Source organism: Zea mays, chromosome 1 (genome assembly GCF_902167145.1).
Source record: "Zea mays cultivar B73 chromosome 1, Zm-B73-REFERENCE-NAM-5.0, whole genome shotgun sequence".
NCBI classification, from domain to species: Eukaryota; Viridiplantae; Streptophyta; class Magnoliopsida; order Poales; family Poaceae; genus Zea; species Zea mays.
In genome coordinates this window covers 201,764,980-201,775,853 of record NC_050096.1, presented here as the reverse complement: position 1 = coordinate 201,775,853, position 10,874 = coordinate 201,764,980, and the positions used below count along the sequence as shown (strand labels likewise).

Genomic DNA, 10,874 nt, shown 5'->3' with positions numbered 1-10,874 from the left:
TCTTTCAAATTAGTATGATAATATTCATTTGATATCTTGGACCTATGTCACAACTATACCAACAAGAGCTTGCAAATGAATTCTAAATCCAACACAAGTCTGGAAACCCCTTGGAAATGTGTATAACTAGGATTCACCTAGAGCAAGCGCTAAAGTGGTCTAGCTAACCTAAGCACTTCTCAAAGCACCTACGCTAATCACCGAGTGATTCTATTAAGCACTTGGGAGTATGAGCACTTGGAAATGTGTATACTATGCCTCGGTATGTTGCTTGGGCTCTTGAAAGTGCATTCATCCCTTTTATGAGTTTTGGTGATTTGGATAACAACACATTTAAAGGTATAACAAGTTTGCTAAGTGTTGAACAGGAAATTCAGTATGATGAACATACTTGAATAGTGTATAATGATCAGTGAACAATGGTTCGACACAAGGTTAAATAACCAGTGAGACAATGCAAATGGATATAATATGGTCTCTATATTGGTTTGAATATATGGACAAGACCTAAGAAATCACTATGCATAAATATGATCAGAATAGAGGTTGAAGTGATTAAGAGGACTGGTCAAGCCAGAGTGAATGAGATATGAGGAATCATGAATTGGCTTGACCATATTACTATTAGTCCATATATGCTTCTATGAGAATCAAACTAGAGCTTGATTGATCTTAGCATTTATATCTAGATGACATTCAAGCAAGGTTCACAATATTGAAGAAATGATTCTCTCAATGGATGCTCAATATGATGTGACTCAAGAATGGCTTGATAGGGTGAAGATAGCAAGGAAAGGGCTTCGAGGAACTAAGCGAAGGTGAAGGCCAAGCGACGGCTTGTGGACCGAGGTACCATGGCTAAGGTGAAGAAGAGAGTACTTGCACTAAGTCGATGAACTAATCAGCTATGAAGAGTTATAATATGTTGATGCATCAGTAAAGTGACTTGAAGCCATGATTTGAACTCATATATGGTGAAATGGTACAAGTCGCATGGTTTGCTTTGTGTTTGCTTCATAAGGTGAGACAAGGATGTTTGTGATCCTTATGAAGCAATGCCATGGAGAAATCACACATGAGACACCAATTACTCAAGGAGTTTACTTAATTATATTTTATTTAACTTGAGTATAGGAATCGTTGTACTATCAAGGGGGATCTAAAAAGAAGGTTGGTGTTGGTACTAAAGCTCAAAATCCTTGATCTAAAACTTCCATTTTACCCTTGTTAATCCATAGTGAAAGTATGTAGTACAACCTTTTTAAGCCTATCTTGGCCAAAATTGCTCTCTGGAAAATACTGGTTCAGCTGGTTTTCAGGCTGGTTCAGCTGGTATTCAGAAATAGTCAACTGGTTTTTGGACCAGCTCAGCTGGACACTCAACCGGTTTTCAGTCTGGTGGAAACCGGTTCAACCGGTTTTTGCACTGTTCACTTTTTTCTGCCAGTCTGTTGTGTCAACCAAAAAGCTGTGCCAGCTTTTTGAAAACCGGTTCAACCGGTTTTTGAGCAGAAAAGTCAAAAACAGCTAGTTTTGGAGCCCCACCTATATATGCTCACTCCTACCTCTCTCCCCCACAGTAGAGCATGACCCAAACCCCATTTTTAACTTGAAGAACACCTCCCACTCTCTCTCTCACATCTCTTGCCTCTCCCATTTCAAATCTTTGGAGAGAAATCTTTGAGTGAGTTTGAGAGCTGCGGTTTTTGTGCTTCATCTCCAAATCTCTCTTGCTCTTCTTGATTCGAGCTTTGGTACTACATTGAGTTCTTTGTGGATTCATTACTCTTGGAGCTTCTAGCTCCTAGACGACTAGGTGTCTCTTGTGAGTCTCCAAATCTTGTGGAAGACCACAAGAAAGTTTCTATTACCCGCTCGTTTGAGCAAAGATTATTGTGTGGGCTTGACCTTTGTGGTCGGCAAAGGGAGGATTAGGGTTGAAAGAGACCCGACTCTTTGTGGGTGCATCAACGAGGAAGTAGGGAACCTTGGTGGTGTGACTGAACCTCAAGATAAATCTTGTGTCTCTTGTGTTCTTGTTCTTTGTGTTTGTTCGTGTTCTTCGTTCTCTCACCATTCCGTGGAAGATTTGTTTATATCTTTTTGGTGTGTGGATTTTGAGAAGTGCCCTTCTCAGATCTACTACTTTGAACCTTGTGGATCAACTAGAACATCTCATTTCCAAAGTTAACTGGGTGGATTTCGAGATCAATTCAGTTTTATATCTCATTCTTTAGTTGAGCTCGTGCAAACCGGTTGAACCGGTTTTGACACCGGTTGAACCGGTTTTACCCAGTTTGTTTCTAGTTTTTGTTGAAAAAGTTTCCACTTGCCTATTCACCCCCCCTCTAGGCAACTTTCAGCTCTCACACCTTGAAATGGTCGGTTGGGGTCTGTAGCAGTCGACCAATGGATCCGACCGTTACCCAAACTGTTTGGTGCACATCGGACAGTCCGGTGCTACAGCCCGAGGGCACCTGTCTGTGGGTCCCTCTGCGCAGAATGTCTGGGTGTCCCACCAAACAGTCCGGTGCACACCGTACATGCACTGTGCACTGTCCGGTGCGCCACCAGGGCGCTGGCTGACTGCCCACTTCATGGATTTCTTCATTGATTCTTTGGGCTTCTTTTGTTCTTGAGTCTTGGACTTATAAGCTCCTTTTATGTCTTCATTTGAGGTGTTGCATCTTCAGTGCCTTATTCCAATCCTCTTCGCATCCTGTGAACTACAAACATAAACACTAGCAAACACATTAGTCCACAGGTTATGTTGATCATCAAACACCAAAACCTATTTAGCCAAATGGCCCCGGGTCCATTTTCTTTACATCCACAGCCTTACAAACAAAAGTGACCTCTGCCAGAACAGATTTACACCTTTCCAACAGTCGCGACGACATTAGGCGAAGGCTCCACAGTGCGAGGTCCCCCTCGCTGGTTTTGTCATCCCGTCAAGTGGCCGTGCCGGCACGACTTTCACGGGGTTGGCCACCACAACCTATGTTTTCTCAGCCTTTGCCGCATCCTCGTATGCCTTCCTCGCCTGTTGCAGAATAGTCAGAAAATGACCAAGCAAGCAAACTACCAAAAGCATAGCAAAGTGCACTTACCCGCTCTAGCTCAGCCATAGAGTGCTTGTGAGCAACCTCAGCGCCGAAGGGGGCCCAACATGCGGTCAAGCATTTCGTCTGCGGTCGTGCCAACAACCTTGCTGATTTTGGTGTCAAAATTCTCGCTGGAACCAAAATTGGGCGAGGACAACCGAGCCAAGTGGTCGCACCCTTCGTGATCCAATGACTCAAATCTGCTCTTGTAGGTCACGAGGGCAGAAAAAGTCATTAGTCCTTGAATCACCTCGGATAGCCCCGCAGTCTCCATCCACAGCCATGTCGTCCAGCGTTGGAAGAGACCTTCGCCATCTAGGTCCAACGGATGGACGACATCCCCCAACTCCTGATACACACGATTGAAGTAATTAAATACATATCAAGCATGTGTTTGCACGCTCTGGGCCAAGCCCACCGAACAAAGGCGATCAGTAGACAGTTCGCTATCCGCGGTCGCTAGCTCTTTCTGTAAGAAGGCGACCTCTGATTCGGCAGACTTCGTCCGCTGCTTGAACCGCAGGGCCTCCGCCTTCTTTTGTTTCAGCTTCACCCTTATGGTCAAGCACATAGCCTTGGCAGCGGTCTCTTCCTTCTGGGCTTTCGCAAGGGGGCTAGCACTTTGGCAACGGTCGCACCTGGAAGAGCAAAATATCATTGGAAAACACCTATGCAAGACACCAAGCCAAGAGCTATTACCGAGCGCAGATGCGAAGCAACCTTTTTCAAGGCCCCTTAGGTGATCGTCGAGGCATCCACTTCGCCCCACGCCACAACAGCAGAGTGTATAACCTCCCACACCCCAGCTTCAGACCTGGATGCTCCCGAAGTCCCCTAAGCGCCCAGCGTCACACCTACAAATATGTGTAGGTTATATATATATATATATCCTCTATTTGTCACCTAGGGTGATAAACCAAATGGTCTATCATCTGAACCCAATGGTTCAACCAGACCAGTCGACCAACCAGGCAGCGGACCAACCGACTCAAAACCAATTCATTTAAAAATTAAAGGTGGTGGTGGGCCCGACAGTTCTGAACAACGTCTCCATTCTCTCTCTCGTTCTTAGTTTCTTCGTGATCAGCGGCGGCGACCGACGGTTGATTGGAGGATCTACGGCGGTCTTCTTCGCGATCGACGGCGGTGATCGATGGTCGATTGAAGGATCAATGGTGGTCCATTGGGGATCTTCGGCGGGCTCGACCACTAATAAGTCATAAGGTGGGCTAGGGTTTAGTTTTTATGGTGGTTGGGCAGAGTTTTTTTTTTACAGTTTGCATGCACGACGCTGTTTAGGGTCGCTCCATGCTGTGTGCGGCACTGCGGCCGTGGGAACAGCAAGAGGATCATGGATGCGGCCGAGTCAGGGTGATGCGTCTCGTTGGGGTAGATTAATTTTTTTGGTTGCTTAGTTGTTCTCCCCTAATTGACGCAACTAGTTAGTTTCTCGTTGTCCTTGTTAGTAGGTTAATACATTCTTTGATTTTAACTCTTTCGATAGGTTGAAGTTATTTAGTTAATTTAAGATTTGTCGTGCCTTTTGTAGTTTAAAACTTTATGTGATTTTAAGTCATTTGATACTTTTCAAGTTATTCAGTTACCATTTTATATCTATTTTGACTCGTAATTTGGATTACAAATTCGAGTTTGATATGGTATGCACCCAAGACATCCATGTTTGCTTTCAGTCATCCTTTCATAGTCGTACTTTCGTTGTACAATTTAAGTCTTCCATATTATTTTTTAGTCATTCCATAACATTAAGTCATTCTTTGATTTTTTTTTTCAAGATAGTTTTTATGCTATGCTCATCTGATATGTCTGTATTTTCTTTCATTTGATCAGAATCGATCAGATATTATTGGTGTCAATTTCTTTGATATGTTATATAGTCTAAACAAGGTGCAGTGCCTATTCCGAGTTCGTTTAGGCATTTTCTCCTGGCAGGAGTAGTGATGGCCCTTTCAGGCGATGATGAAGTGATTGTGTGAAGGAAAACACCTGGATAATTATTGTTTTTATGTGGATATACAGTGTGATGTAATTATGTCGTTTTTTGTGGTATTAATGTCTGAAAATAAATGTATTTCGTATGCGATGATGTGGAAGATAGCTAGGGAATATTGGATATGGTGATTTTGGCGTGAACAACAACTTAGATGGTGTGTTGCGACGTTGATTCAGACAATGTTTCTCTTTTTTGAGTTGATCCATTCATTGAACAATTTGAGTCATTTTATTTTATTTTTAGACATTCTCAGCCATCTAGTCATTCAGCTTTCAGACATTTCTACCTCTAATATATTAAAGCATCAGTTTCAACGGTCGTCCAGTGTCATATTTTTACAAATAACTCTTTCTATTGTTTGAAATGGTCCATAAGACACATTCTCTTTACATCGATCGCATCTAATCTAATTCGTCTATCCACTCCCCGTCCTCAGCGAATCCGTGCCCCGCACGGCGTGCGAGCGCCTCAGTCACCCACACAATGACACAAACCCATGCACGCCATATCTTCCATTCATAGCAACGACCAGCATGGTAAGTGGGCCCGTGCCAAATGCACCACCATAGGAGCCCAACAACCCATGCACACCACTCCGTAGGGGACGGAGAAATCAGTTTCAGCAGACCCACACACGCCGCGTTTCCCATGCATAGAAACACGGAGAAAGCGGTTTGAGCAGCTGTAGGGTGGAGACGTTTTACTCATCCTAATCCGCCCACCAACCTAGCTACAAAAAGTCGTACCGAGGCCACTCAAGCGATAGCGGTGGTCGATCTGCTCGGCGCCGGTGGCCTAACGCTCTCCAGCTACTCCGGCTCTCCTACGTCCTCCAAGGTACGCACGTACGTACATCAGATTTTCTGGCTCACTGACTCCATGGGCCTGTCCACCGAGTTCGTGTCGCGTTTGTGTGACCTAATGGAGACCGACGCTGCTGGATGGAGGGCATCGGCGGTTAGGCACGGGCCACACAGAGGGCATCGGCGGCAAGTCACCAACCTTAGGCTTGAACGGTGATTTCATAGCTCCATATCAGCGAAGTCAAAGTCATCAGTAACCAGGGGCGTCGAGGCACCTACGATCGCCTCCATTCCCCTTGCCTCGCCTCAACAGCAGTCTTCGCCTCCTTAGCACTATAGTAAAATGGCTCACATCTGACGGCCAGTCAATCTCCGACGGCTTCCTACATTCGTCGGCTGTCAAACATGTCGTCGGTGATAAACTATGTCCGACTGCTGTCTGATAGGCCATCGGACATAAGTAATTTTAAGAAACGTCACCCGACCTGCGACATTTCATTTCTCTCTCGTGCGCCCATCAGCAGAGACAGAGAGAGAGATGCCGCCGCCGTCACGCACCGCTGCCACCAGCCCACCCCGCCACCGGCCCCAGCGGCACCCCCCTGGCGCCTGCCAATGCCCCCGCACCCGCCCGCCCCGCCACCGCAAGCGCCTGCGAGGACGGAAGACTCCACCCTGACCTTCAGCTTTTTCGATCGACCCGCTAGGTTCACCACCCCATATATTGGAGCGGAGGTCTTCCCCTTTGGGTCCTATGCTGCAGCAATGACATCCGAATATTATACGAGTAAGGGAAGATAAGCAACTGCATCGCCATGCGGGCTAGCGCAACGTCTTTGCAGCCGCACGCTATAGTTGCGTCTGAGAGCACCTAGAGGTGGTGAATAGGTGATCCTGCAAAAATCAACTCTAAACAACACAAACTTAGTTTATATTGAGTGTTAGTGTAAACTAAAACCAAGTTGTTATGAGTAGAGATGGAGAGAGAGAGAGGATCGCTTCACTTGATCGCTCCTTTTAAATGTGTATCAAACTTCGGAGCAATAATACAAGTGAATATGAGGACTCAAGAAGACAACAATCGCAATAAAGTAAATGCACAAGAGACACGGCGATTTTATCTCGTGGTTCGGCCAATGCCTACTCCACGTTGTGGTGACCTCCTTCAGTCAAGGGTTGCACTCAACCTCTCTCAAGTGATCCAAAGATCAAACTTGAGTACCACAATTTTCTTCCTTGTATCAAATCCCTTTTGTAAGGAATCTCCACAAGTTGTAGTCTCTCACGCCTTACACAAATGATCGTAATCAAAACCGAAGTAAGGAGGGAGTGGAAACACACACAAGAACTCAATCATAGCAATAACATGCACACAAGTCAAGAAGAGAGTGCAAGAATCAACACAGTGGAGTCACAGAACGCGCTCAAATCTCTATCTAATGAATCGACAACGTGGTTGCGGAGTCTAGGAGTTGTAGATTGCTCAAAGTGTGCTTGTGTACAGCTCCATGGTGCCTAGGGGTCTTTTATAGCCCCAAGGGACCTAGGGGTCGTTGGAGCTCTATTTGGAAGGCCATGATTGCCTTCTGTTCATGGGTGCACCGGACAGTTCGGTGCACACAGGACACTCTATAGTGCGTGATTCCCTTCCTTAAACGGTCGAGCCGACCATTGAGAGCCATTGTGTGCCTTCAGTCAGTTGGCACACCGAACAGCCCGATGGTGCACCGGACAGTCCGGTGCAACCTGGTGACTGTTGGCTAAGCTGACGTGGCCTGCGCTGATTGCGTGACCAACCGTTGGCACTAGCGAGAGCCGTTGGCTGCCTGGCTCACCGGATAGTCCGGTGAATTATAGCCAGAGCGCCTGGCCAATTTCCCGAGAGAGGCCAATTCGGACACTGTGCAGTCTAGCACACTGCGCACTGTCCCGTGCACACCGGACAGTCTGGTGCTGCCCAGAGTGGCCCAATTTTGGCCAAACTTAGCCAAACTTCTTTTCTCCAATTTTGCTCGACTTGAGGAGTTTTCTACCACTTAGATGAACATAGTTAGCAACTAAAACAATTGACTAAGTGCTAGATTCGTACCTTTGTTCCTCCATTTCAATAGGATTTGCAATATGCTCCGTCTCAAGGCCAAATTTCACTTTCTTTGCATAACAAGATTAGTAGCCAAATTGAAGTGCTAGAAACATAGATGGGGTATATGCAACTTATCCAAACACTCCAACCATGTGTCCATGGACTTGATCACTTCAATTTTCTTTCTTTATACCTATGCTCATACTCATAGTAGGCATGTTAGTTCAAAGTGATGTGTTGGGCACTTAATCACCAAAACACTTAGAAATGGCTCAAGGGCACATTTCGCTTTCAATCTCCCCCTTTTTGGTGATTTATGCCAACACATAAAAAGCAACTCAAAATGCACTAACATAACCAAATGTGAGCCAAAATGTGCAAATTGATGTCAAACTAAAAACCAATTGAATTATCACATGATTTGGCATATTTGGATCATTTTGCCACCACTTGGCTTATTTTCGCAAAAACAAATTCATTTTCTTACTTCTATGTCAAAAACACTTTGTTTTGGCAAATCAAAACATTTTTTAAGACTAGTTTTGATCAAAAGCCAAAAACTCCCCCTTTTCCCATAATCAAATTTCTCCCCCACAAGAGAGTACTTTTGCAATAAGAGGGTTTTGATCAAAAGACAAGTACTAACATAAATGTTTTTTGAAATTCACAAGTGGTAGTTGATCTAGTTGTTTTGGCCTTAATTTCTCACCCTTTGGCATTAAGCATCAAAATGGAGAAACTAGTGGCATTTAAACCTCATTGCCTCACCAAAATTTGCGAATTAAAAGCAAGAAGGCAATGAACACCAAGGGCAACTTAAACATGATACTGTTTTGTAGTGGAAGCCTTATTTGTTGTTCAAGTTCACCATTTCCCTTTCCATTCACCTTTGAGACTACACCAAAATCACTTAAGAAAACATGTTAGTCTCAAAGGGCCAAGTTGTAACATATCCTCCCCCTAAACATATGCATCATTTGCACAAAGACGTGTGAGGTCCGAGGATGATGTTTTACAACTTGAACACCAAAATACATAATTTAACATATAATGATATGATCAATACATAAAAACGTGTGTGCTCTAGATCAATCCAAGTTCTGCGAATCTAAGACATTTAGCTCACTATGCAGCTTACAATAACTTTTCTCATCTAAAGGCTTGGTAAAGATATCGGCTAGCTGGTGATCGGTGCTAATATGGCAAACATCGATATCTCCCTTTTGCTGGTGATCTCTCAAAAAGTGATGCAGGATGTCTATGTGCTTAGTGTGGCTGTGTTCAACAGGATTATCCGCTAAGCGAATTGCACTCTCATTATCACATTTGAGTGGGACTTTGCTCAAATTGTAGCCAAAGTCCTAAAGGGTTTGCCTCATCCAAAGTAGTTGTGCACAACACTAGCCTACGGCAACATACTCGGCCTCAGCGGTGCATAGGGCAATGGAAGTTTGTTTCTTTGAACTCCAAGACACCAGGGACCTTCCCAAAAACTGACAAGTTCGAGATGTGCTCTTCCTATCAAATTTGCACCCAACATAGTCGAAGTCTGTGTATCCAGTCAAGTCAATGGTAGACACCTTAGTATACTAGAGTCTGATGTAAGACGTATGAACTAAATATCTAAAAATACGCTTCACAGCCACAAGGTGATATCCCTTAGGATCGGATTAGAATCTAGCACATATGCAAACAGAAAGCATAATGTCCAGTCTACTTGCACAAAGATAAAGCAGGGATCCTATCATAGACTGGTATACCTTTTGATCTATGGCCTTACCTCCAGCGTTGAGGTCCAAGTGCCCGTCAGTTCCCATTGGCGTCTTAGCAGGCTTTGCGTCCTTCATACCAAACTTCTTTAGTATATCTTAAATGTACTTTATTTGAGAGAGAAATGTCCCTTCCTTAAGTTGCTTTACTTGAAATCTGAGGAAGTAGGTCAACTCTCCCATCATGGACATCTCGAATTTCTGTGTCATTACCCTGCTAAACTCTTCACATGACTTTTGATTAGTAGAACCAAATATTATATCATCAACATATATTTGGCATGTAAACAAATCACCATTGCAAGTCTTAGTGAAAAAAGTAGGATCAACTTTCCCGACATTGAAAGCATTAGAAATAAGGAAATCTCTAAGGAATTCATACCATGCTTTTGAGGCTTGCTTATGTCCATAGAGCGCCTTAGAGAGCTTGTACACATGATCGGGGTACCTGTCATCCTCGAAGCCAGGGGTTGTTCCACGTACACCTCCTCCTTGATTGGCCCATTGAGGAAAGCACACTTCACATCCATTTGATAGAGCTTAAAGGAATGGTGAGTAGCATAGACTAATAATATATGAATGTACTCTAGCCTTGCTACAGGAGCAAAAGTCTCCTCAAAATCCAAACCTGCGACTTGAGCATAACCTTTTGCTACAAGTCTTGCTTTGTTTCTTGTCACCACTCCATACTCGTCTTGTTTGTTGCGAAACACCCACTTGGTGCCCACAACGTTTTGCTTTGGACGTGGCACCAGACTCCATACTTCATTTCTCTTGAAGTTGTTGAGCTTCTCTTGCATGGCCAACACCCAGTCCAGATCCTACAAGGCTTCTTCTACCCTAAAAGGCTCAATAGAAGAAACAAAAGAGTAGTGCTCACAAAAATTTGCAACACGTGAACGAGTAGTTACTCCCTTGCTAATGTCACAAAGAATTTGATCCACCGAATGATCTCTTTGAATGTTGGTGCAGACTTGGGTTGGAGGTGCCTATGGTACACCTTCCTCTTCCCTTCCTTCTTGTTTTTGTGCTCCCCCTTGATCCATGTCATCATCTTGATGTACTTGTTCCTCATCTTGAGTTGGGTTGCACCATTGTTGAGGA

The 10,874-nt window shown here is 44.3% G+C and overlaps 1 long non-coding RNA gene across 1 annotated transcript; it reads left to right on the top strand.

The window, feature by feature from the left end:
- The first annotated feature begins 4,202 nt into the window (after positions 1 to 4,202).
- LOC103643120 (uncharacterized) lies at positions 4,203 to 5,433 on the top strand. Its single transcript, XR_560805.1, has 2 exons — positions 4,203 to 4,328; positions 4,953 to 5,433. It is a non-coding gene; the product is annotated as an uncharacterized lncRNA (long non-coding RNA).
- Positions 5,434 to 10,874: the final 5,441 nt, after the last annotated feature.